This window comes from Eubalaena glacialis, chromosome 17 (assembly GCF_028564815.1).
Source record: "Eubalaena glacialis isolate mEubGla1 chromosome 17, mEubGla1.1.hap2.+ XY, whole genome shotgun sequence".
NCBI classification, from domain to species: domain Eukaryota; kingdom Metazoa; phylum Chordata; class Mammalia; order Artiodactyla; family Balaenidae; genus Eubalaena; species Eubalaena glacialis.
In genome coordinates, this window is record NC_083732.1 from 8,038,169 (window position 1) to 8,062,693 (window position 24,525).

Consider the following 24,525-nt stretch of genomic DNA (forward strand, 5'->3'; position numbering starts at 1 on the left):
CACAAGCTCTGATGAAGGGAGCGGTGGAGTGACCCACAGACCCCAGCCCTACGATCAGCGGACTTGAAACCCAATGTGATTAATTATCTAAACCAGACAACTCCTTCTCTTTGCTCTGATTCTGTATTCACTAGGGAATCGCCTGAGTATGATTTTACTCCCCAAAGAGAGTTGCCAGGAGAGAGAGCATATGCTCATCATACTGGCCTAAATCTCTCCATCAAAGGGATGCTCAGAGTTCCCACCGCAAAATAATTCTGGCACTTTGATGTATACATCAGTCTTTTGTCACCTGAGTTAATGGGAGTCGGCCCCTGATGGCTGGATTCATACCAAGTGTGCTTAAAATGTTAAATGTTTGAAGCTTTAAAGCTGAGAACCTGATCTGGGATAGTGTGGAATCTATAGATGGTAAATGCCAATTTAGGAGACACGTGGGCATTGACACAACCAACCTTCCTTAATAATATCCCAGCATTGTCACGTGCCATTGTGCAGACCTAGACAAATAACAGTATTAGATGTACACCTGCCAGTTCACCTCAAATACTCCTCCAAATAGCTGTGTAGCCCACAAAACTGGAGGAATTGCTGTCTTGGGCCAGATCTGTGTTGCAGGAAAGGATTCCAGGTCTTCGAACTGTAAATAAATTCAGTAGCAGTGGGCATTAAATTGTGAACTGCTACAGCATGGTGTAGATACGGTGAGGAAGACAGCTATCTATCTGCACAGCTTTCCATGACACTCCAACTATCCTCCAGAGCTCTGCTTAGATACTTCTGGGACTTTTACTGATTCTTAGCAATTTAATCCATGTATACCAAAAACCAAATAGCCCCCTGGCCATAAACAAATAACCCACAATATTTGTATTAGAATGCTGACACTCAAAGTCAAGAAACAGGAGATATTATTGCTGAAGAGACAAACCATTTTGACCCATAGAAAGGTTTTTAATTTCTTTGAAGGTAACTATTAAAATTAAAATTGTAAAGAAACAATAGATTAGAAAGATATTTGCAGCAAATACAGCAGTTAAAAAGGGAAAGAAACATTTTATTAAAAATAATCCAAAATTCCTAATAAATAAGTGAAAATGAAAAAAGAGAAATTCTACTATATACCTATTATTTTTAAATTTTTTGGGCCACACCATGTGGCTTGTGGGATCTCAGTTTCCCATCCAGGGATTGAATCTGGGCCACAGCAGTGAAAGCCCAAATCCTAACCACTAGGCCACCAGGGAACTCCTTACTACATACATATTCAAAAGTAAGCAAGAATACCTAGCAAAAATTAAGTACAGTTGGGAAGGTAACAAGATTCTCGTGCTATTAACGGTACATATTTACACAGCTTTTCTTGATTTCATTACACATCAAGAATGATGGAACCATTTACATTCTTTTACAACTAGTCTGATGTTAAGGTTTTTATCCTAAGTAAAAAAAATTTAAAGAAAGAAAAGGCTACATGCATTAACACAATCATTCTAGTATTACATGTAACAGAAAAACTTGAAAACAACCTAAATTTCCAAAGAGAGACAATCAAACTGACTGTGATGCTGAGTTATGATTCAGTAGAATGTGATACAGTCATTTAAAATTGTAACGTTTAGGTCTGTGTAAAATTTGGGGGAAATGTTTAGAATATGCTAATAAACATAAGTCTGAGTATCTGATTTTAAGTGTATTACAACTACAGCTATGGAAATATGTGAGCATGTGAACAAAGTCTGGGAGACAACAGGAAACAAGAAACTCTTGTGATATATTTGAATCCACCACTTACCGGCTGCAAGACCCTGGGCATGTTACTTAACGGTTCTGTGCCTCAGTTTCCCAGTCTGTAAAATGGGGATAATAATAATACCTACCTAGTAAGGTTACTATACAGATTAAATGAGTTATTGTATGTAAAAATGCTTTAAAAACTGTGTATTTTGTGTATAGCACAAAATAAGTGCTAAACATATTGCTTTATCTATCAATACCTCAGAATGTAACACCAACAAGCTAACACAAAAGGACTTTTTACAACATAAACCACAAAATCATTATCTCAAATAATAAAGTTATATTAATGTCTCAATATCATTTAATACTCAATATATTTTCAATTTTTCCCTAAATGTCTCAAAACTTTTTTCATACATGTGTTTGTTCAAATCAGGATCCAATAAAAGACGCACACATTGCATTCAATTGATGTCTTTTATGTCTCTTTATACCATCACGATTTCCGTACTCTTTTTTTTTTTTTGGCTACACTGGGTCTTTGTTGCTGCGCGCGGGCTTTCTCTAGTTGCAGTGAGCGAGGGCTACTCTTTGTTGCGGTGTGCGGGCTTCTCATTGCGGTGGCTTCTCTTGTAGCGGAGCACCGGCTCTAGGTGCGCGGGCTTCAGTAGTTGTGGCTCGCGGGCTCTAGAGCGCAGGCTCAGTAGTTGTGGCGCACGGGCTTAGTTGCTCCACGGCATGTGGGATCTTCCCAGACCAGGGATCAAACCAGTGTCCCCTGCATTGGCAGGTGGATTCTTAACCACTGCGCCACCAAGGAAGTCCCTCCGTACTCTTTTTGTTGTGCTATTTTTATTGCCACTTATTTCTTGGAGAAACCTACAGAATTTCCCATTTTCTGGATTCTGCTGATTGCATCCATATGGTATCAGTTAACATGTTCCTCTATCTCCTGAATTTCCTGTAAACTATAGCTAGATCTAAAGATTTAATCAGATTTAGATTAAATGTCCTTTTTTCCTTTTTCTTTTTTTGCAACAATGCTTCATAGGTGATCCTGTGTACTTCCTACTTTATCTCATCAAAACCACCTATTTTTTTTTAAATTATTTATTTATTTATTTATTTGGCTGTGTTCGGTCTTAGTTGCGGCACGTGGGATCTTCGTTGCGGTGCGCGGGCTTCTCTCCAGTTGTGGCGCAAGCTCCAGAGCGTGCGGGCTCAGTAGTTGTGGCGTGTGACAACTATGTCCTGCTGCCTGTGGGATCTTAGTTCCCTGACCAGGGATCGAACCTGTGCCCCCTGCAGTGGAAGGTGGATTCTTAACCACTGGACCACCAGAGAAGTCCCTGATTTCCTATTTTTAAGGAAGTGAAGATGGATCAATTAGGAGCTACTATAAATAGGACATGGTACCCATGGAATATGAGGAAGACAGAGGCATTGAGGATGCTTCTTGTGTTTCTGGCTTGGGTGATGTGGAGCCAAAGTAAAGGAAGTAAGTGATAGGATGGGGGAAGGAGAGGGATAAAAGGTGGAAAGGAGGGAAAGAGAGGGGAAAGGGGGGAAGGAGGTGCTGGACCCCAGAAGAAGGTGCTTGGAGACTCCAGGAAGAAAATAATTAATTCCATTTTCAAAGGGTCCAAGTTGAAATACTTTGTAATATACCCAGAGGGAGAAGGAAAGGAAATAGTTGGAAAGATAAATTTACCAACTTAGAGTTAGGCAGAAGAGTCATACTTTTCTTTCTACACAAAGAAAGAGGGAGTATTTTCATATCATATGTTTGCTTTTCAATGTTTTAAGAAGATAGTGATCCTGAACAGGCATCTCAGAAAAAAGGAAGAAGCCCCAGACAAGAAAGAAGGCTGTCCGAGGATGCGACTCAGAAGGGGAGGGACGCACACACACAACCCCAAGTGTGGACTGAGAGATAACAAATGTGGACTAACAAGAACCGGAAGAGGATTAGTGGGAGGGACCTGCCCTCATGTGCAAGCCCAGAGGAGAAGGACTCGGACAAGACCACAGGGAAGGTTTCGCTGGACACCGTCCGTGGCCGTGTGCTGAAGACGGACTTGGTCACAGAAGAACTAGGAAACGGAAGATTTCGAAACAAAGTTCAGCTGCCTGGGCTTCCTTCTCCTAGTAAGAAGTTGTCTGGATGCTCTTTGCCACTGATCCTGCCTGTTAGTGGGTCCCTGCATGTCTGGACTTCCCTAGCCTTTGCCTCTTGGTCTGTAAGTAAAGGATAATGTTATTTACCATAGAGGAGTGTCATGGGAATTAAATGTCATTGCAGGTGTGAAGGACTTAACGGGGGGGTTTCTGATATGTGGTATTCAGGAAATGCTTGTTCTTTCCCCAGACCTCAGTATTTCTTTTCCTTTCTTTAATACGGATACACTATAGTTTTACGAATAATTTTTTTGATTATGAAACTCGCCAGATGTCTAACCCACCAAAAGTGATGTCATAATAGTCTTTCTTCTTTCTATATACATTTTAAAATTTTGTAATGTAATTTTTATTGAGATATAATTGATATAAAGCATTATATTGGTTTCAAGTGTACAACATAATGGTTCGATATTTGTATATACTGCGAAATGATCAACACAACCATCACCACTCAGAGTTACAAAGGTTTTTTCTTGTGATAAGAACTTTTAAGATCTCTCTGAGCAACTTTTAAATGTAAATACAGTATCATTAGCTATTATCACTAAGCTGTACATCACATCTCCTGGACTTACTTATTTTATAACTGGAAGTTTGTACCTTTTGATCACCTTCAACGATTTTGCCCACTCCCTACCGTATGCTTCTAGAAACTCCCATATTTCCCTAGACCTCCATATTTTTTTAATACTTATTTATTTATTTGGCTGTTCTGGGTCTTAGTTGCGGCATGCAGGATCTAGTTCCCTGACTAGGGATCGAACCCGGGCCCCCTGCATTGGAAGCACGGAGTCTTAACCACTGGACCACCAGGAAAGTCCCTAGACCTCCATATTTTAAACAACCCCATCCAACAGAAAAGGAATTTGAGGCTGGTAAGTCACCGACCTGGTAGATGTTGGGGCCAAAATGCAGACACTAGTTTTCTGATTATAAATCTCACTAAAGCGTGAAAATCTTGCATTTCAATTCCATATTTTTAGACACTTAAAAGCAGAGTGCTATGGGAATGTGTGAAGCATTTTGAATCACAGTTCACAGGTAACATTTTGGAAAAGTTTATTGGGAGTGATTCTGAGTTACCCATTTGGAGATAGGAAGGGAGAGAAGTACTAATGCAGAAATTTGTACCTGTGGTCCTCAAATATATTAGATATTTGTCAAATATATTAGATATTTGTCAGGATTTTGATTGTTTTACTGAGAAGCAAGGAATAAGTAAAAACAGCGATTCGTCATGTTCACAGATGAACACTCAAGCAATATGCAGTTAATCACAAGCTTTCTCTTATGCAAATATTTCAGTGTGAAATCATAACCATAAGTGTGACTGTGAAATCCTGTAGGAAACTGAAACAGAACACAGTTCAGCTGTGGCAAGTGTGCCTTACTCTCTAGTTGTATTTGTGTATATTGCTAAACCATCTCTGAAAAGAGAACTGAATTTTCAAATATATTTTCTCATTGACTTTCATTACAGATGTGAAGATACTTTTCCATTTTTTTCAACCAATGTACATATTTTCAGCCACAGACTGTGTTACAGTATGAATGGCACTGTTAACCACTATACACAAAGGCACACACCTGACCTATATTATAATGAAAGCCAAGAAACAATGGAAAGGGGCTTTGTAGCAGTGATCGTGCTATTATAACGATTCAATGCATGGCTTCAAGACTGGCTGTCACCACCCTTTTCTGGCTGAGTGACTTTAAGCTACTTAAACTCTTTAAGCCTTAATTTCCTTAACTGTAAAATGGGGATAATACCTAATTAATGGTGTTGTGATGATGAGGCGAAATGACAGATGTAAGGAGCTCCATCCAGTAAGTACTCAATAAGGAGCAGCAGAACAGGAGAAGGAAGGGCCGTAAGTCGTGGTAACTGTACTGTTGATCTAGCAGCAGCAGCAGCGGTAGCAGCAGTAACAGAAGTGATCTACGTAAGTGGGTAGCGTATGTTACAACCACCCCTATGCCTGAGAATATTTATGGAATGATCCTGGGAGAGCAAGAAAACTCATGACTCAATGTTTCTCCTCTATAGTCAATCTTTGTGCTTGGATTTCCCCCCATCAGAGTCAAGGGGTTGCGTTTTCAGGAAACCTCTGGTGAAAGATAAGACCCTGAGCAGATGAACCGTGAGGGGGATTTCGCGGGTTTGTCCTGAGAGGAGGTAGTAAGGACAGATGAAAGGGGAGGGAAGAGAGGAGAACAAGAAGAGGATGCAGGATTGGGCCATTCAAGGGTGAAGGAGAAGGGAGGAAGCCCCTGAGGTCGTGCAAGCAAAGGACATTTCAAAACAAAGTCTCTGGTTTCTTATTCTGCTTAATTTGGCCAAGAAGTGTGACCCCTAAATGCTGAAGAAAGTTAAGTCCACGACTAACTTCTTTGTGTGAGTAGATTTTTGTAGCAATTAAGGAAAGGGCAGAGTTTGCCAGGGATAAGAGACACAAACCCAAAAGCCAGTCTCAGAGATCTTGAGGCCGACTTTGAACTTCTGCAGAATGTGAGATGGGCATTGGAGTCCACCCTAACCAGATCTTAGCAGAAGGGAGACATGGCTGACATCTGTTAGACATTTGCTGCCTAAATTCTTTTTACTTCCCATTCATCACCATCATCACCAAGTCTAAATTTCCCCGGTTAACTCCTATTCACTGTTCAGATCTCAATTGTAAAGTGACTGAAGGGCTTCTCTGACCATCCCATGTCCAGATTAGGCATCTCTGCTCTGCTCTACGATAGCGCCCTGTACACCTCCCCATCGTAGCACTTTTCACAACGATAATACATGATGCCTTGACTCTCCCCACACTGGACTGAACAGTGTCTGTCTGTGTACACCGTTCTATTCCCAACACAGAGCACTGCACTCAACACATAATAGGTACGCAGTAAATCTTTAAAAGAGAAAGCAAGTTAAAGAGGGAAGTAGGGAGGGATGAGGAAGGAGGGAGACAACCCCAAAGCATGACATACCCGCCTTTTTTCAAAACGACAGCCCAGTTAGGTTGCCCATGGTAGGGAGGACCCAAGATCCAAGTACTGACCCAAAGCAAATGATGTTCATGATGTTCTCATCCTGTGCTCAGGACTGATCTTTCAGAGCCCTGACTGTTGGGAGGAATAGTTTTAGGGGGCTGTGCACTGTTCCCAAGGAATGTGCTTTTTTTCTAACTTTTCCCTCCGGATTATTTAGTTGTTCCAGGAACAAAGACACTAGAAAATGTAGAGACAAAGAAGGCAAAGAAATGTCTCCCCACTGTGTGTTTTCCCTCCGATCCTGGGGATGCTCAGGATTTCTTGGGTTACAGGGCTAGAGTGAGATCAGAGGTCGTGAGGAGGGGGCCAAGACTGGAGCAACAGACAGACATGAAAACCAGGGTAGTGCCACCATTCAAACTGCCAAGAAGGGGGCCCAGGGTTCCAGGGGGACAGAGTATGAATTCTGACTCTAGGGCTAAGAGCTCAGCCCGGAAGACCAGAGAGTGAGTGTAAGCAGACTTCTGGGAGAAGAAAAGGAACACATTATTTAAATACTACTAAACAATGTTTAATGGTGGATATTGTTTAGAATATGCAACCACTCCCACCAGTATCATGCGTGGCTTGCTACTGAAAGCCAGCCCACGTGTGGTGTGTGGCGAGTCTGCCCAGTTTCAAGGGCTAGAGGGAGTGGAGTGAACAAATAGTCACTGCTCTTCGCTCAACTCCTCATTCCCAAGATCTGGATAGACTCTCCCGAATACAGCCTTTGAGAAGGAGGGATTAGACCAACGTCTCTCCTGGCAGACACAGGTGATGGTGCTCACAGAGGAGGCCGGGGGGACATTCCGGGGCAGATTAAGGAGAAAACTCGGGCTTCCCTGGTGGCACAGTGGTTAAGAATCTGCCCGCCAATGCAGGGGACACGGGTTCGAGCCCTGGTCCAGGAAGATCCCACATGCCATGGAGCAACTAAGCCCGTGCACCACAACTACTGAGCCTGCCCTCTAGAGCCCGCGAGCCACAACTACTGAGCCCACGTGCCACAACTACTGAAGCCCGTGCACCTAGAGCCCGTGCTCCACAACAATAGAAGCCCCCGCAATGAGAAGCCCGCGCACTGCAATGAAGAGTAGCCCCCGCTTGCCGCAACTAGAGAAAGCCCGTGCGCAGCAATGAAGACCCAACTCAGCCAAAAATAAAATAAATAAATTTTTTAAAAAAGAAGAAAACTCATCTCTCCAGTTGAAAGCCAGGGGCATGGGAGAGCATGACCTGACCCCATGTTGGGAAACAGACACACAGGATTTCTGCCAGTGGTTATGAGCAAATAGAGTCCTGGAATTTAAAATAATGATTTAAGGGAGTTGCATTGCCAGAAATAGGAAAGAAAAACAAAAACCAGAGAAACTCAGATCTAGTGAAGGAGAGCCCACAATTTCTCATTTTCTAAAGCAATCCCAAGGCCCAAGTATTTGCACCAACAGAAAGTGAACTGCTTCGAGCACACCCCACATCATCCCATGTGCAACTCTCCAATGGCCCCGAAAAGGCACTGGACAAGGGCACCCAGGAGTCAGAACCTGATACTTCCAGATCCGCTAACCAGAGAACTGACTCCACTGCCAGCAATGAGGTGACCCCAATGCTCCTGAGACTCTGGGATCCTGTAATTTATCAGCAATAGAAGGCATGAGCTCTGGGCTTATCACCAACAATGGCTCTTCTCCTTCTTCTATGTTCTAGGTGGGAGGTGTTTGTTGGGTTTTTTTAAAGATTTTTTTTTTTTGATGTGGATTTTTTTTTTAAGTCTTTATTGAATTTGTTATAATATTGCTTCTGTTTTATGTTTTGGTTTTTTGGCCATGAGGCATGTGGGATCTTAACTCCCTGACCAGGGATCGAACCTGCACCCCCTGCATTGGAAGGCAAAGTCTTAACCACTTGACCTCCAGGAAAACCCCTAAGTGGGAAGTATTTACTGAGGTTATTCCATAACTTTCTCACTTGGTCACACTGTAAAAGCGGGTCTCAATTTTCCCCACAACTACCTTCCTTAGTGCTGACATAAGGAAAGGTTGGGATTTTGGTGACCAGGAATAAACAGAGTGGGTCCCACACAGCCATGAGCTTAGTTCAGCTCTCCATCGATGTCCTGAGCAAGTCTGCCTGCTTCAGAATTGGATTTCAGGGGCTCCACTTCTCACAGGAGGAAGCAGTGTGGGAAATTCATCCTGGGAAGACTGAAGATGTCATCTGTGATGCAGAGTGGAACACAGGGACCCAGAGCGGTTATGAGACGACAGGGGAGTAAGGAAAAATCAGATGCCTCCAAAGAAAGGCAGAGAGATGCTCTGATCGGAAGGTGTTCCATTTACCATTTACCAGGCTCTGAAGCAAAAGGAGACGTTAGAATAGGTAAATTACAGGGAGTCAGGAAGAGGAAGGGTAGGATTGCACAGGATCTGGGAAGCAGCCCAACAAAAACTGGGAATACTCCTGTCTATAGGAAGGATTCAGTCTCTCAGGGTATCCCAAGGAGTATCCAGAGGGGAATTCATTCACGTGCATAAGGTGTCATTCTTTTTCCCATCCTTAGAGCTCACAGACCAGTTCAAACAAGAAAAATGTGAGGAATTCCCATGCCCTATCTGATAAGGTCGGCATCTGTTTACTGCCTAACTTGGCAGAAAACCTGCTTGATCTCTATCAAGTGATGGGATAAACATGTTTATAGATTGCATATGTTTCCTTTTAAATGATTTAAATTTAGTAATTGTGTACTTCAGGAACTAGTGAAGTTGAATTACTGAAGTAGAGAGGGTGTCCCCCCAATAACCTTCATTAGGTTATCATGCATTTGAGGAACTGATGGAGTATAGATGCTGAAGTGTCAAGTAATAACCTTTCCTTGGTTCAAAGTAAAAATGAATTGAATAAATAGGAGTCACAATTCATCTAGGGAATTAAAATTAGATCCATTTTTAAATATCGCCTATAAATATTATAATACGGAAATTTAAATACAAGTGTGCATGAACCTTCAAACTTATTTCCATCTATTTACCTGATACATACTGACTCAAGAAATTGCTGTGCTGAATTCAATCAATTCTCTTCAGGTCATCCAGTGACAGTTTAATTATCCTTGCGTAGCTTTGGCTTTTAAGTGCAAACCCTCGCCTCATTTTCCCTCACACAGTGTATTACTAGCATATGGTACAGAATGTGACTTACTAGAAAGCTGCTTGCAAAGGAGGGTCCATAGAACGAAGATTTCTCAGACGTCTGTGAGGATTCTTCTGACGCTGCTGTTAAAACATTATTTTGTAGATTTAAAATATATTCATAAACCAAATCTTCTGAGTTTTCATCTTCTATGACTGGTTTTCTCAGGGTGCCAAGTATTTTTTTACATTGCTCATTTTAGTAAACCTCTTTGTCACCCCTGTGTTCTCCAAGGAATGACACCTGCCCATCTGTTCTTCTATCTCCTCGCTTAAGTCTCCTGCTATGTTGCCAAGGCAACACTACCTGCTACGACATCATAACGGATGGTTATCCCTTCACTGGACTTCTGATATCAAATGCAACACTTGGCTTTCAAAACATGGCTTTTCATCCTTAGGGTTAAAGTTTCTTCTGTAGGAGGTGAGGAAGCAGGCTTTCTCAGGGGTCATCTCCCCACTGTTTCCTTAGCCAAGAGCTCCTTCCACATTCAGGAAGCCAAGAGCTCTAAGCCCACACCATCCCGTCTTCCACCCTACCAGCCTCCATCTCCCACAAAAGCATCTAGAAGTGCTGGGCATAGGATACCTCTGGCAGGAAGACTCACACCAGTGGTTTCCAAACTTCAGAGTGACTCAGAATATACCCCAGGCTGCACGTTAACAATACAGCGTCCAGGGACTTCCCTGGCGGTCGGGCAGTTAAGACTCCATGCTCCCAAAGCAGGGGGCCCGGGTTCGATTCCCGGTCAGGGAACTAGATCCCGCGTGCTGCAACTGAGAGCCTGAATGCTGCAACTAGAGATCCCGCATGCTGCAACTAAGACCCGGCACAACCAAATAAATAGATAAATAAATAAATAAACAAATATTAAAAACAAAACAATACAACGTCCGGACTCGACCCTTCCTTGCTTCTGACTCAGCAGCTGTGGAGTGGAAGCCAGACCTCTTCTCAACAAGCTCCTGGGTAGATGTACGACAGAGTTTGAGGAACAGTGACCTAAATTTTCTAATTCAGGGACCAAGTTAGACAGTGTTTTTGTATGCATGGGACTTGGGTTACCTGCATCAGCTCTGCTGGGTTATTTGACTGAAAAGGCAGGTTCCTGGGCCGCATCTCCTAACTCAGAATCTGAGCATGGGACCCTGATGTCTGCAGTTTAACAAGCACACAGAGGCGGCCACGATGACACTAGAGACCAACCAGACCTGGATCCAAATCCCAGCTCTGCTGCCTAAGCCACCGTAAGCACATTTAAAAACAATTTCTCTGTATCTGTCTCATCCGTGAAAATGAGGGGGATGCTATCTACCTCATGAAGGGATCGTGCACATGAAATCACAGAATCCATGCATTAGGGGCTGTTTCTGGCTTAGTCATGGTGCGTGCAGCTGGAGGGGATAGTCAATAGAGTTAGGCGAAGAACATCACCTAGTCTGGTCATCATTTCTGAGTAATGATGGAGTCTTTTAAGGACAGATAAGCAGAGGGTAACTTCTTCCAACCAAAAGTCCAACACACTTTTGAGAGACAGAGCAGAAAGCCCCAGAAGTGAAGATATGATTTCAATCATTTCAAAAATTGATTGATCCACAAAATATTCCTGTATTTCATTAAAAAATCTGGATACTAGGCAATGGGTTGCATATATGTAATTCCAGAAAGAACAAAAGTAAAAACCACTGCCTTGGAGAATGGTGACTGGACACCGGGGTTATTCCACATGCAGGATATTTCCTGGACCTAAGAGGGAGAATATTTCTCTCTACCAGATGCTTGTTTCCTGAGCTTAAAGTTAAAAATCTGTCTCCAGCTGTCACTGGCCTTCCAGGCTTCCAAGACACTTCCAAAATGCTGTTCTAGTGATGCATCCATAATCAAGAGTGAAATTACTCCCTGTAGGTTTGCATTGGCCGTCTCACAGATTTGGGGTGCAAAGTCAAGGCGATTGTCCAGTGTATCTGGAATTAGGGTGGAAGCAAAGCACAACCGTCTGATCACTCTGTTTCCAATTTCACTGTGGCAGTCAAAGGCTGCTGTTCATTTCTAAATGGCCCTCTGAAAATAAACAACTCACAGAAAAACAGACTCCTCAAAAGTGGCAGTGGTGACCTTCAACACCCATAACCCTTCACACTGATCAGCCCCCTCCACTCGAGGTGTATGGAGAACAGAAAGCCTGATGTTGAGGGTAACACTAGGAAGACAATTAAATAATTGGAAAATAAAACCTTTGGGGAAGGGCTAAAAGAAAGAAGATATTTAGCCTGGAGAAGAGAAGGCTGAGGAATGACCTAATTATAGGCTTCAAGTACATGAAGAATTAATCTACAGCAGATGGTGACCAGCTGTTTTCAATTCCCATTGAATACAGTACAACAGAAAATTGGCTTAGGGGGTAATATAAAGGATTTGGGATAGATAAAAGAAGGAATTTACTGGTTTTTGAGGGTCACAAAGGTTAAGAGGAGATAGGCTCTATTACTTAGGGAGATGACAGCCACTCTGTCCCTGAGGTTTCATGGTTTGGATGGGTTTGTTGAAGTGCATTGAGGGGGAAAGAGAGCTTTGTTCTGTTGTGAAGGCCGGCCCCGCTCTGCGGCTGTTCATCACACCTGTGCCTTTGATTCATGCAGCGTCTCATGATTGTATTTTTGTTTTCCATAAGTCATCACGATCACACCCAGTGATTTATGAAGTGCCAAGTGTGTGCTGGGCATGGTGAAAGAAAACTACATAGATTCCACCTTTTAACCTTCGAAGCTTTGTCATTTGACAATTATAAGCATTTATTGGGTACCCCTGAGCGCCAGGCACTGTTTCAGGAATAAGGGGCTATCCAGATGGATAAGATATTGTTGTTCTCAAGAACAGCGAGGGGGAGGGTGGGGGGAGTGGAGGAGGGGTGGGAACTTCCCTGGTGGCGCAGTGGTTAAGAATCCGCCTGCCAATGCTGGGAACACGGGTTCGAGACCCAGTCCGGGAAGATCCCACATGCCACAGGGCAACCAAGCCCATGCGCCACAACTACTGAGCCTGCGCTCTAGAGCCCGTGAGCCACAACTACTGAGCCTGCGCTCTAGAGCCCGTGAGCCACAACTACTGAGCCCACGTGCTGCAACTACTGAAGCCCGCGTGGCTAGAGCCCGTGCTCCACAACAAGAGAAGCCACCGCAATGAGAAGCCCGTGCACCGCAACGAAGACCCAACGCAGCCAAAGATAGATAGATAAATAAATAAATAAATTTATTTTAAAAAACAAGAACAGCAGGGTGGGGGGGGAGAGAGAGAGTGTGTGTGTGTGTGTGTGTGTGCGCCCGCACACTAGGGAAACAGCAGGGGAGGTATGTTATAATCAGGAACTTTGAAAACACACATACAAAACAACAAGGTCTTACTGTATAGCACAGGGAACTATATTCAATATCCTGTGATAATCCATAATGGAAAAGAGTATAAAAAAGAATGTATATATTTGTATAACTGTGTCACATAACATTGTAAATCAACTATACTTAATAAAATAGAATAACAAAATCACACATACCGGGGCTTCCCTGGTGGTGCAGTGGTTAAGAACCCGCCTGCCAATGCAGGGGACACGAGTTTGAGCCCTGGTCCGGGAAGATCCCACATGCCGCGGAGCAACTAAGCCCAGTGCGTCACAGCTACTGAGCCTGCGCTCTAGAGCCCACGTGCCACAACTACTGAAGCCCACGTGCCTAGAGCCCGTGCTCAGCAACAAGAGAAGCCACCGCAATGAGAAGCCCGCGCACCGCAAGGAAGAGTAGCCCCTGCTCACTGCAACTAGAGAAAGCCCGCGTGCAGCAACAAAGACCCAACGCAGCCAAAAATAATAAATAAATAAATTTAAAAAAAAAAACAAAAACACACATACCTATCCTGCTCCCTCCAGAGACTGATATGCTTTTAGTGGCATATTGTTCTATGTTCTACCAAATCAAAATCATCACGTGCAAGTTGAGAACCCCTATTTTTTTTACTATAAAATGTAATAAGAAATACATTTTGAACTGTGATGCAGGATACACTCACACACACACATATACACATTCATACACACACATGACAGAAAAAAGACTTCATAGAACAGAGCTTCACTACCACTTTTATAGTTTAAATTTTATTCTATTCATTTTTTTAATGCTGGTCAACTGTAAAAAATTGACTTTACAACTCTCGAATTGGTCGTCACCCAGAGTTTAAAAAACACTGCTGTGGGGAAAGGGGGCCACTTTGTTCAGGCCTGAAGGACAAGAACTCATATTTTTTGTGCCTCAGTTCAAGGGCAAAAAGGAGGGTGTGGGTCTAGACTAAGAAAATGGGCTGAGGGTCTCCCAAGCCTCTCCAAACCTTAAACTCAAAGGGTTTATATATGTTCCTGCCCAAGTCACCAAGATAAAAGAATATGGGGACAAAAGCCCTAGAGCCCTAGTAACAGAGCACACGGGACTGTCTGTGCTCCAGGCAGCCATTGGGACGCCTGGGGCCAGAGGAGTTGACAATTGAGGGTAATGGAGATTCAGGTCCTATCAGACAAGGCACATTAGAAGTCAAGAAGACACCAAGCACACAGAGAGCCTGGTGAGACCAAGAAGGGAACATTGAATTCCTGTCCCAGCTACGTCACTCATTAGGTCAGTGGAGGTCAGGTCACTTCACATCTCACGAGACAAAGCAGCAGAATCAGCTGCAAGTGACTGCCAGCCGCAGCGGCTGCTCCAACTCCAAGGTCACTCTCAAGGTCACTCAGCACAGGCTGAGGGCACAACTGCAGGTCTATCAGTCATCCCCAACCTAAAATAATGACACTGCCATCAGCACCTTCTCCTCCTACCTGGGGAGTCTTCTCTATAAAATCATGACTTGAGGCTGAGGAAGAGCTTTTCGGAATGGAGGCGAGAGCAAAGGTTGGGTTACAAGGACCGACTGGTTATCAATCAATGAGTGGCAGGTAAAGAAGATGAGCCTCAATTTCTTCATCTGTAAAATGGAGATAATCATACCCATAGTGACAAGAGCAGATTCGGGCTCACGGCTGGGACAGATGGTCCCACAAGGGCCAGTGTGCGTTATGTCAGAGTCCGTGCTTTGTCTTACTCTATCTGCTGAGTGATGCCTGGTGGTCAGAGGGTGGGGAAAAGAACTGAGCTGTGGAGGCCAGGCGGCCCAACGGGGAAAAGATATAAATACAAATATATGCACACACACACACACACACACACACATACATATACACGTACATATACATTCATGTATTCAGATGGGCTAATACACTCAGACAAACCACGATTCCTGCCCTCAAAGAACTCACAGGTTAGTAGGAGGGACCGAGGTGGAAATGAATGAGCCAAGATAGAAATATAAGCAATAAAAAAACAAGAGCATCTGAGTCTCTGATCACAGCCTCCTGTACTTCCAGTCACTTCCTCTACCACTGGTACTCCGTCAAGGGCTGCCCTGCACCTTCCCTCCAAGGGGAAATCTGGAAACGTGTTGCATAATTTTGGTTGTGGATGTCTTAGTCCGTTCAGGCTGCCATGATAAACACCACAGACCTGGTAGCTTACGAACAACAAAAATTCATTTCTCACAGTTCTGGAAGCTGGGAGTCCAAGGAAATAGCACAGCTGAGTGCGGGCTCTCTCCTTGCTGCAGACTTTTTGCTGTGTCCTCACTGGCAAAAGGGGCTGGGGAGCTCTGTGGGGTCTCATTTGTAAGGGCTCTCATTCTCTTCATGAGGGCTCCACCCTCATGACCTAATCACCTCCCAAAGGCCCCAGCTTCTAACACCATTGGAACCCTACTCAATACTCTGTGATGGCCTGTATGGGAAAGGAATCTTAAAAAAGAGTGGATGTATGTATATGTATAACTGATTCACTTTGCTGTACACCGGAAACTAACACAACATTGTAAATCAACTATACTCCAATAAAAATTTAAAAAAAAAAAAAAAAATCAGGTGTTTGGCTTCCAACATGTGAATTTGGAGGGGCTGGATAGTCAGACCATAGCATCAGGTGACAAGGGGTGCTGCTGGCATGTCACGGCTAAGGGTAAAGAATGCTGAATGTCCTGCCATGTGTAGAGCAGTACCACTCAAAATACCAACAGCTTCCTTGTTGAGAAAGCCTCTTGAAATTCCATTGCAGCAATTCTGTGAGCCCACTGAGACTCCCAAGCCATTGACCCTACCACGTTTTCATTCAATGACTATTTTCTTACCTACCATACACCAGGCTAGATACAGATATGCTGCATCCTGGCCATCAGGGAGTTTGCATTCTGGTGGGAAAGGTACAAAATAGACCAGTAAACAAATAAGTAAACAATATAACATCAGATGGTGGGAGGTGCTTTGAAGAAAAATAAAGTAGGGTAAGAGGTCAGAGATGGACTTGGGAAGGGGGTGACTATTTTACATAGGAGGCGTCATAGAAAGCTTCTCTGTAAACATTTGAATAAAACCTGCATTAAGAGAGTGAACCATGGGGACTTCCCTGGTGGTCCAGTGGGTAAGACTCCACGCTCCCAATGCAGGGGGCCTGGGTTCGATCCCTGGTCAGGGAACTAGATCCCGCATGCGTGCCGCAACTGAGTTCGCATGCTGCAACTAAAAGATCCCACGTGCCACAACTGAGACCCGGCACAGCGAAAATAAATAAATAAATAAATATTTTAAAAAAGATAGAGAGTGAACCATGTAAAAATCAGGGAGAAGGGCCTTTCAGCCCGAGGGACAGCAGATACAAAACGTGTACTCGGCAAGTTGTAGGAACAGTAAGGATGCTGGAGCAGATGGGCCAGGGGAAGAGCAATAGGACGTGCACACAGAGAATCAGCCACTAGTTGATCATGGAGGACCTTGGGGGTCGCAATAAAGACTTTGAATTTGGTATCACATATGATGGAAAGGCATTAGAAGATTCTGAGCAAGGAGTGACATGGTCTGACTTATATTTCTAAATGATTCGTCTACAGAAAAGAAATTGAAGGGCCAAGAGTGGAATGGGAAACCAAATTTAAAATGCCAAAGAAAGCATCCAATTAGCCAACTGCCTGTCATGCGCCTGCACCAGAGCTACCAGGGATGGAAAGAGAGAGAGCCTGGCTTCCAAAGCGGAGGGCAGAGTCCTGGCTTCACCGAATCTCACACGATGCAGAATTCCCCCAAATGGAAACGGAAGTCAGAGCCTGAACCATCAAGAAAGTGACAAATGTAGGGATAAGGGACTAAGAGGTACAAACTACTACGTATAAAATAAATAAGCTGCAAGCATATATTGTAAAGTACTGGGAATGTAGCCACTATTTTATAATAAGTTTAAATGGAGCATAACTTTTAAAAACTGTGAATCTCTATGTTGTACACCTGAAATTTACATAGTATTGTACATCAAACACGACATACGCAGCAACATGGATGGACCTAGAGATCATCATACTAAGTGAAGTAAGCCAGACAAAGACAAATATCATATGATATCGCTTATATGTGGAATCTAAAAAAAAAAATGATACAAATGAACTTAAACACCAAACAGAAATAGATCCACAGACATAAAAAACAAACCTATGGTTACCAAAGGGGAAAGGGGGGAGGAGGGATAAATTAGGAGTTTGGGATTAACAGATACACACTATTATATATAAAATAGATAACCAACAAGGACCTACTCTATACTAGAGCACAGGGAACTATACCCAATATTTTATAATAGCCTATAAAGGAAAAGAATCTGAAAAAGAATATATAATTATGTATGTATAACTGAATCACTTTGCTGTACACTTGAAACTAACACAACTTTGTAAATCAACTATACTTCAATAAAATAAATAAATAGGATGATAATATGAAATATGACATAACAGATATGAGATAATAAAGTGTCTAATTCAATGTCTATCAGGTAACAAATGCCCAGTAAATTGTACTCAGAGTGGGGTTTACTATGCAGTTAATAAAATATATGTTTCTGGTCACTTCATTTGTATGGGATATCTCCTAAGACTCTGGAAGAAGCCCTAGCAAAGTGTAACTTTGTGGTATAGGCCAACTTTTAATATATAAAAACAAAATTTAAAAAATTAAATATATATATTATACATCAATGAAAACTCAATTTTAAAAACAGAATCAAAGTTTCTTCATATAAAAAAATTTTAAGGGAATTCCCTGGCGGTCCAGTGGTTAGGACTCGGTGCTTTCACTGTGGTGGCCCGGGTTCAATCCTTGGTTGGGGAACTAAGATCCCACAAGCCACGCAGCACAGCAAAAAAAAAAAAAAAAATTAAATAATTTTTTTTTCAAATGACAAATGTCCACAACACAGTCACTAAAAAGGACGTGGTGACTGGATGGGGCAGTAAAGAGAGGGGACGCGTAGGTGACTGCCAGGGCTCTGGCATCTGGGCTGGATGGGTGGTGGCGTGATTTATTCATCAAGGTAAGAAAGACAGAAGGTAGAGCAGTTTTGAGGGGAGAGGTGTGAGGTTCCAGAGCTTGGAGCTCTAGTCACCCTTCAGAGCAGAGCCCAAGAGGGGTAGGGGAACCTGTCTTCACACCCTGCTCTCCTTCGGTCACTAGACGTCTACCATGATGGGCAAGGCAGCTCTCCTCACTTGAGGTGATTCCTGAAGACAGCATGGACACAAATAAATCCCTTCTTCCTGCAGGGGGACTGAGGCAGTGTCCAGAGACCACCACAGGGGCGCAGAAGCACTGGTGGGACGGCAAAGCTTTGTCCCACGCCCCCTAAATGCAGAGGGGATCCCCACCTTAATAATGATTTTATAAATGTTAGCACCTACTCAGTAAGAATGACTGGTTAGAATTACAAAGTTGACTTGAGGGAAGTTGTCTCCTCTTGGCCCCAAGTGCCACAACTGCGAGCCTGGGGGCAACTTTTACGGTTGTGTCCTGTGGGAATTCCGGATCAGTTGTGGATGGCAGCAGGGTGGAACCTGGCTACTGAATTTCAAAGGGATAAAGATAAGCCAAGAGGGTCTGCGACCTCGAGGTACTGATGCTTCCCCAGCCTGGGGAGTAACAGCCCGGCCCTTGGGGCTGACAGGTGTAGCCGGTCCTTCTGGCTGAATCATCTGGATCTGGATTGATGCAGTGTTTAGACAGGGAATGCGCTTAATCTTTCCCTGTAACTCACAGATCTCATGATTTCAACAGCAAACAATCAGGTATCTTCAGAGCACGGGGGTGTAGGTGGGAGGGGTGACCCAGAAGGCAGTGTTGGAATAGCCACACTAAGGTAAAAATAAGAATGTCTTTTCTTCACCTTCCAGGCTTGTCCTCACCCATGAATCACAGCAGTTGGCAGTGAAAGATTATTACTCACAAGAACAATTTTTAAAAGAGGCACTCGGTGGGAGATAGGGCTCAGAAGAAATGAACTTGTATGAGTAGGGAATGAACAACATTATCACTGGAAACGTAACATACTTGAAGCAGTGATGGATCAGAACCATAGGTGGGGAAAATATTCAGCTGATGAGCAAGTAAGACGTACAGTGAATAATTCTTAAGACTTCAGAGCTCATGCATTAATCTCTCACTGATAAAGTGTTTGGAAATGGAGTGCCCTTTAGAGGTGAAAAATGATTCACCAGATGACTCACAAATCCATGAACCTGTGGCTTCACCAGTATTTAGAATGCCATTCTGTTTTAGGACAAAGTTTCTAACATAAGAGGGTTTTGTTAGTTGATTGGTTTTGGGGGGTTCTTGGTTGGTTGGTTGGGTTTTGGCTTTTTGGTTTTTTTAATCAGAAAAATCCAAGGACCTACATTTTCAAGTTGTCATAGTTATCTTTTTTTTAATAATGCATTATTGTCTTTTTTTAATTAATTAATTAATTTTTTGGCTGTGTTGTGTCTTCGTTACTGCGTGCGGGCTTTCTCTAGTTGCGGCGAGCTGGGGCTACTCTTTGTTGCGGAGCACAGGCTCTAGGCACGTGGGCTTCAGTAGTTGTGGCTCACAGGCTCAGCAGTTGTGGCGCACGGGCTTAGTTGCTCCGCGGCATGTGGGATCTTCCCGGACCAGGGCTCAAACCCGTGTCCCCTGCATTGGCAGGCAGATTCCTAACCACTACGCCACCAGGGAAGCCCCCTGTCATAGTTTCCTTATAAGTCATGTACATGTCTGTGCATATAACTGCTCGATCAATTCAAAGATTTGAATTCAGGGAATATAGAATCATCAATATCAATTTTTGAGTGTACGCTATAGAATTGGGATAGTTCAGGAGAAGACTCCTCAGTTAGGAGGAATTTGGAGTCAGACAGACCTGGGCTGTTTCTTGGCCCTGCCTCTTAACCAGCTGTGTGGCTTAAGGTAGGTTCCTTAATCTGTCTGAGCCTATTTACTCATCTGTAAAGGGAGATAAAAAGTGTCCTCATCACATAGGGTTACCACGGGTAGTAAATGAGGCAGCGTGTGCCAAATGGTTAGCATGGAGCCTGGAAAACAGTATCTGTCCTCCAAACAGTAGCTGCTACTGCTGTTTTGTTGTTTTGTTGTTGTTGTTATGGTAACATCTAAGCCTAAAACGTAAGACCTTCTCCCTCCCCCCTTCCGAAGAAAGGGGGACATTGCTACCCAAGCTTCAAGAAGAAAGCGTTTTTTAATCTTTCAGGGAGATTGTGCCATCAAGGAAAAGGAATCAAAACAAAGATTAGTTGAGAATCCTACTTCTTTTCATTTGCTTTCCCCCCGTGGTTGAGTGAAAGGAAGCTTGAGCACAGGGTTCTTCTCAAACAACAGATCTACCCTAAACCTAGGATAGAATCAGAAAAGCCAACTGCCAGCCAGGGTGTCTGATTCATTATCAGTGATGGGGCAGCCTTGTGGTCGTGTGCCCTGCGCGTGAGGCAAGGGGAAGCCCCTTCCCAGTCCCACACCAGATGCACGTTGTGTGGTACAGAGGCCCCTCCGCTCCCCCGCTGGCTGGACACCCCCCTGACTTCTGTTTACCCTGGAGTCTCTTCTTTCATGCCCTCTGGATTGGCAGGAAGGAGATCTGTATTATTTCTGCACCATGAGTTACTCTTTGCCCCAATTCTTTTAGGATTCCAAACCTTACGACATCAGCACAACATGGATTATTGGTACATAAACTGAGCATTGATAATAATTTTTAGAGGGGCTCATGATAGTCACAGTAGGATCTGCATGCCAGTTCTGTCATCGTTTGCTGTTTTTACCACTTCCTTTCCAGCGAATCCCAAAGCTATCTGTACTGCACAAGGGTTAATGACTTGTCCGAGGTAAGTTAATTAGTGGTTGAGCCAGGAGTAGACTCATGTAATTGAACTTCTAGAACAATGTTCTTTCTTTTTTTTTCTCCACTTTTACTGAGATATAGTTGACAAATAAAATTGTAAGATAAAGTGTACATTGTGATGATTTGATATATGTATACATTGTGAAGGATTCCTCCCACCTAGTTAATTAACACATCCATATACATATTTATATAGTTTTTCTTTTTTTTCGGGGGGGGGGGTGAGAACATTTAAAGTCTACCCTCTTAGCAAATTTCAATTATACAATATGGTGTTACCAACCACAGTCACGATGTTATATATTAGATCCTCAGACCTTATTTAGAACAATGTTCTTTCCACTATAATTAATTCATTTATTTATTCAATAGGAACAAACATACATTTATACTCTGTGTCACACTCTGTGCTTAGTACTTAGGATATAGAAGTGAACAATTAATTCCCAATCTAATAGGAATGATTTGCCATTTATTTACTGCTACACATGTAAATAAAAAAATGCAATAAAGTATTCCAGAGGCTATGATCAAAGTAAGACTGGGAAAATGTGATTTTACCTAGGAATATCAGAAGAGACTTGGCAGCAAAGATGATTCTTGAGTCTTGAAGGATGAGCAAGCAGAAGGATATTTTGCATGAAGATGGCAGAGGACACATTCTAGGAAGACAGATCAGTTTAACAGTATCATGAATACGCCAAAAACAGCCCCATGTGTCTACGTAGCTACAAACAGCTGGACATAGCACAGGCCTATCTGGGAAGGGAGGCATTCACTAAGTAGAGCAGGGCTAGATATGGAGGAGGGCTTTTATGTCATCCTGGGAATGGAGGCTTTACTCTGTGGGCTGTAGAAGCAATTAAAGGGTTTAACCTTGATCAGATTTGATTTTAGAAAATGGACCTGGCAAAGCAGTGGAGATTGGATTGGGAGAGCAGGGGACAAGAGACGGGGTGGGGGGGGGTGGGGGGGGCGGGGAGGAGTTCATTACTACTGCCCAGGGTCCACATAGTGGGAGGTTCACACCATGGCAGCGGTGTGGAAAGGTAGAGAAGATATGAAAGATACTGAGGACATGGAGAAGCGGGCGGCAGGGGTTCAGCAGGACTCCCAGCTTCCTCCTCTGAAGGAATGGGTACATGTTGGTATCATTCACTGAAATGGGAACTAAAAAAAGATGTTACAGGGGAAATGGTGAGATTAGCTGCTTAAGGAACAAGTAGTTGAAATGTTTAACAGACAGTTACAAGGATCTGGAACTCAGCAGAGTTCTGGCCAAGAGCTATAGATTTGGGAATAATCTTCTTACAGACAAGAGTTAGATCCAGGAGAATTGAGGAGATCATCAGAAAGAGTATGCAGACCAGTGTTTCTCCATGTGTAAATCTCTCACCATGTGCCTGAGAAGCAACTGAGGAAAATGCAAAATCTCAGGCCCAATTCCAGACTTTCTAAAGCCAAACTATGAGAAAAGGACTCATGGCATCTTCTGTATTATGAGCAAGACAAGTGATTCGAATGCAACTGGAGTTTGAGATCCATTGGTATATTCGTTCAGGTTGTCCAGAGGAAATGGAACCAGTAGGGTTTGTGGGTGTGTGTGTGTGTATTTGTGAGTGTGTAGATAGATAGATAGATAGATAGATAGATAGATAGATAGATAGATAGATAGATAGAAAGATAGATAGATAATGTATCTACAGATATATAGAGATAGTGATATATAGATACATCAGAAGTGGGGGACTCAGAGCTTCTCGACTGTTCTGATGGGCTTGGCCGTTTAGGGAGAAAATTATTAGAAAGAGATTCAGTTCAAGGACAGGGTTTTTGGTTTATTTGTTTTGCTTTTTATTTTTAAATGAGTCTTTTCCATCAGGGAAGAGTGAGAACAAGACGCCCATGCAATCAAGGGCTGACGTGATACTCCATGGGAGGCAGTCGCAGAACGGGGGCTGGGAGTGAGCCCTAGTTATGTTCAAAAGCCTTGATGACTCAACTCTCTCTGAACGATGCTTTCCACAATGTCCCCCCCGGCCGCCCCGTTTTTGTTCGGTCGGTTTCCTTGGTACCCACCTGCATATGCTCTGTACTCTAGCCAAGGCTTTCCTCACCCCAGCCACAGCCTGAACTCCTGCTCTGTGCCTCTACTGCGTTCCTTCCATCTGGAATCCTTTCCCCATCCCTCTCGCTCCTCAGATGAGAAGCGACAGTCAATTCCCTGCACAGGGCAGCAAGCCTGTGTCTCTGTGCCACAGTCGCCTTGCTGCACTGTCGCACAGTTTTCTGTGACTCCCCTCGCCCTCATTCATCTTGACATCCCAGGCTCTTTGTATCCTCCACGGGATGGAACACAGTGCCTTACAAATGTCTGTTGGATTTCACTGAAGATGGCATCAGACTGAGGGTGTCAAATCGTGGTACATTCTTAAACTACAATGCTTACACAACAGACTGATTATGAGGACCAGCCCCAGATTTGGGCCAGCTATAGGAAAGAAACCAACTGAGGCCCCGTTCCAGAACATAAGTCGTTGCTCCTCAGAGTTAATAAGTGGGATGACACAGAGATAGTCTGCCAACACGGAACTCAAGTATAAATACAACAAAATTAACACAAACTGTTACATACATATAACAAAATTGGGATTTATTTAAACAATGTTCATAGTCTATTTCTTTTTTTGTTAAGCAAGCTGTTCTTTCAAATCTATCTGTTTTTAAGTTTGTTTTCAGGAACCACTACCCGCTTATTTTTACTGTCGAATGCCATGTCCACATGGTCTGTGAGAAAGGATATGGCTAAACACTGTTTTTATAGAAATGAGTGCTGTGGGTCGTGCATTGGCTGCTCAGGTGTTCTTTTCTTACCTGTGGAAGTGCAATTATGATGAAGTGCAGTTCGTGGAAACATACAAACTCTGTCTACACTTCTTATAGCCGAAGGATCTGGAAAGCACTATATGTAGGTCCTACAGTGAAAGATTTTACATATTCATGTAAATCATTCTCATTCATTCAGCCAGTCAGCCTTGCCACATCCTTTGGACACTTT

At 43.3% G+C, this 24,525-nt stretch overlaps 1 long non-coding RNA gene across 2 annotated transcripts in view; it reads right to left on the bottom strand.

Annotated features, from left to right (window-relative positions):
* The window catches only part of LOC133076919 (uncharacterized), a 94,198-nt gene that overhangs the window by 47,472 nt on the left and 22,201 nt on the right, over window positions 1-24,525 (bottom strand). For both annotated transcript variants that reach the window (XR_009697643.1, XR_009697642.1), the window contains exons 3-4: window positions 22,029-22,129; window positions 10,150-10,223 (exon numbers count right to left, since the gene is read on the bottom strand). This is a non-coding gene — a long non-coding RNA (uncharacterized LOC133076919). The remainder of the gene's footprint in view (window positions 1-10,149; window positions 10,224-22,028; window positions 22,130-24,525) is intronic.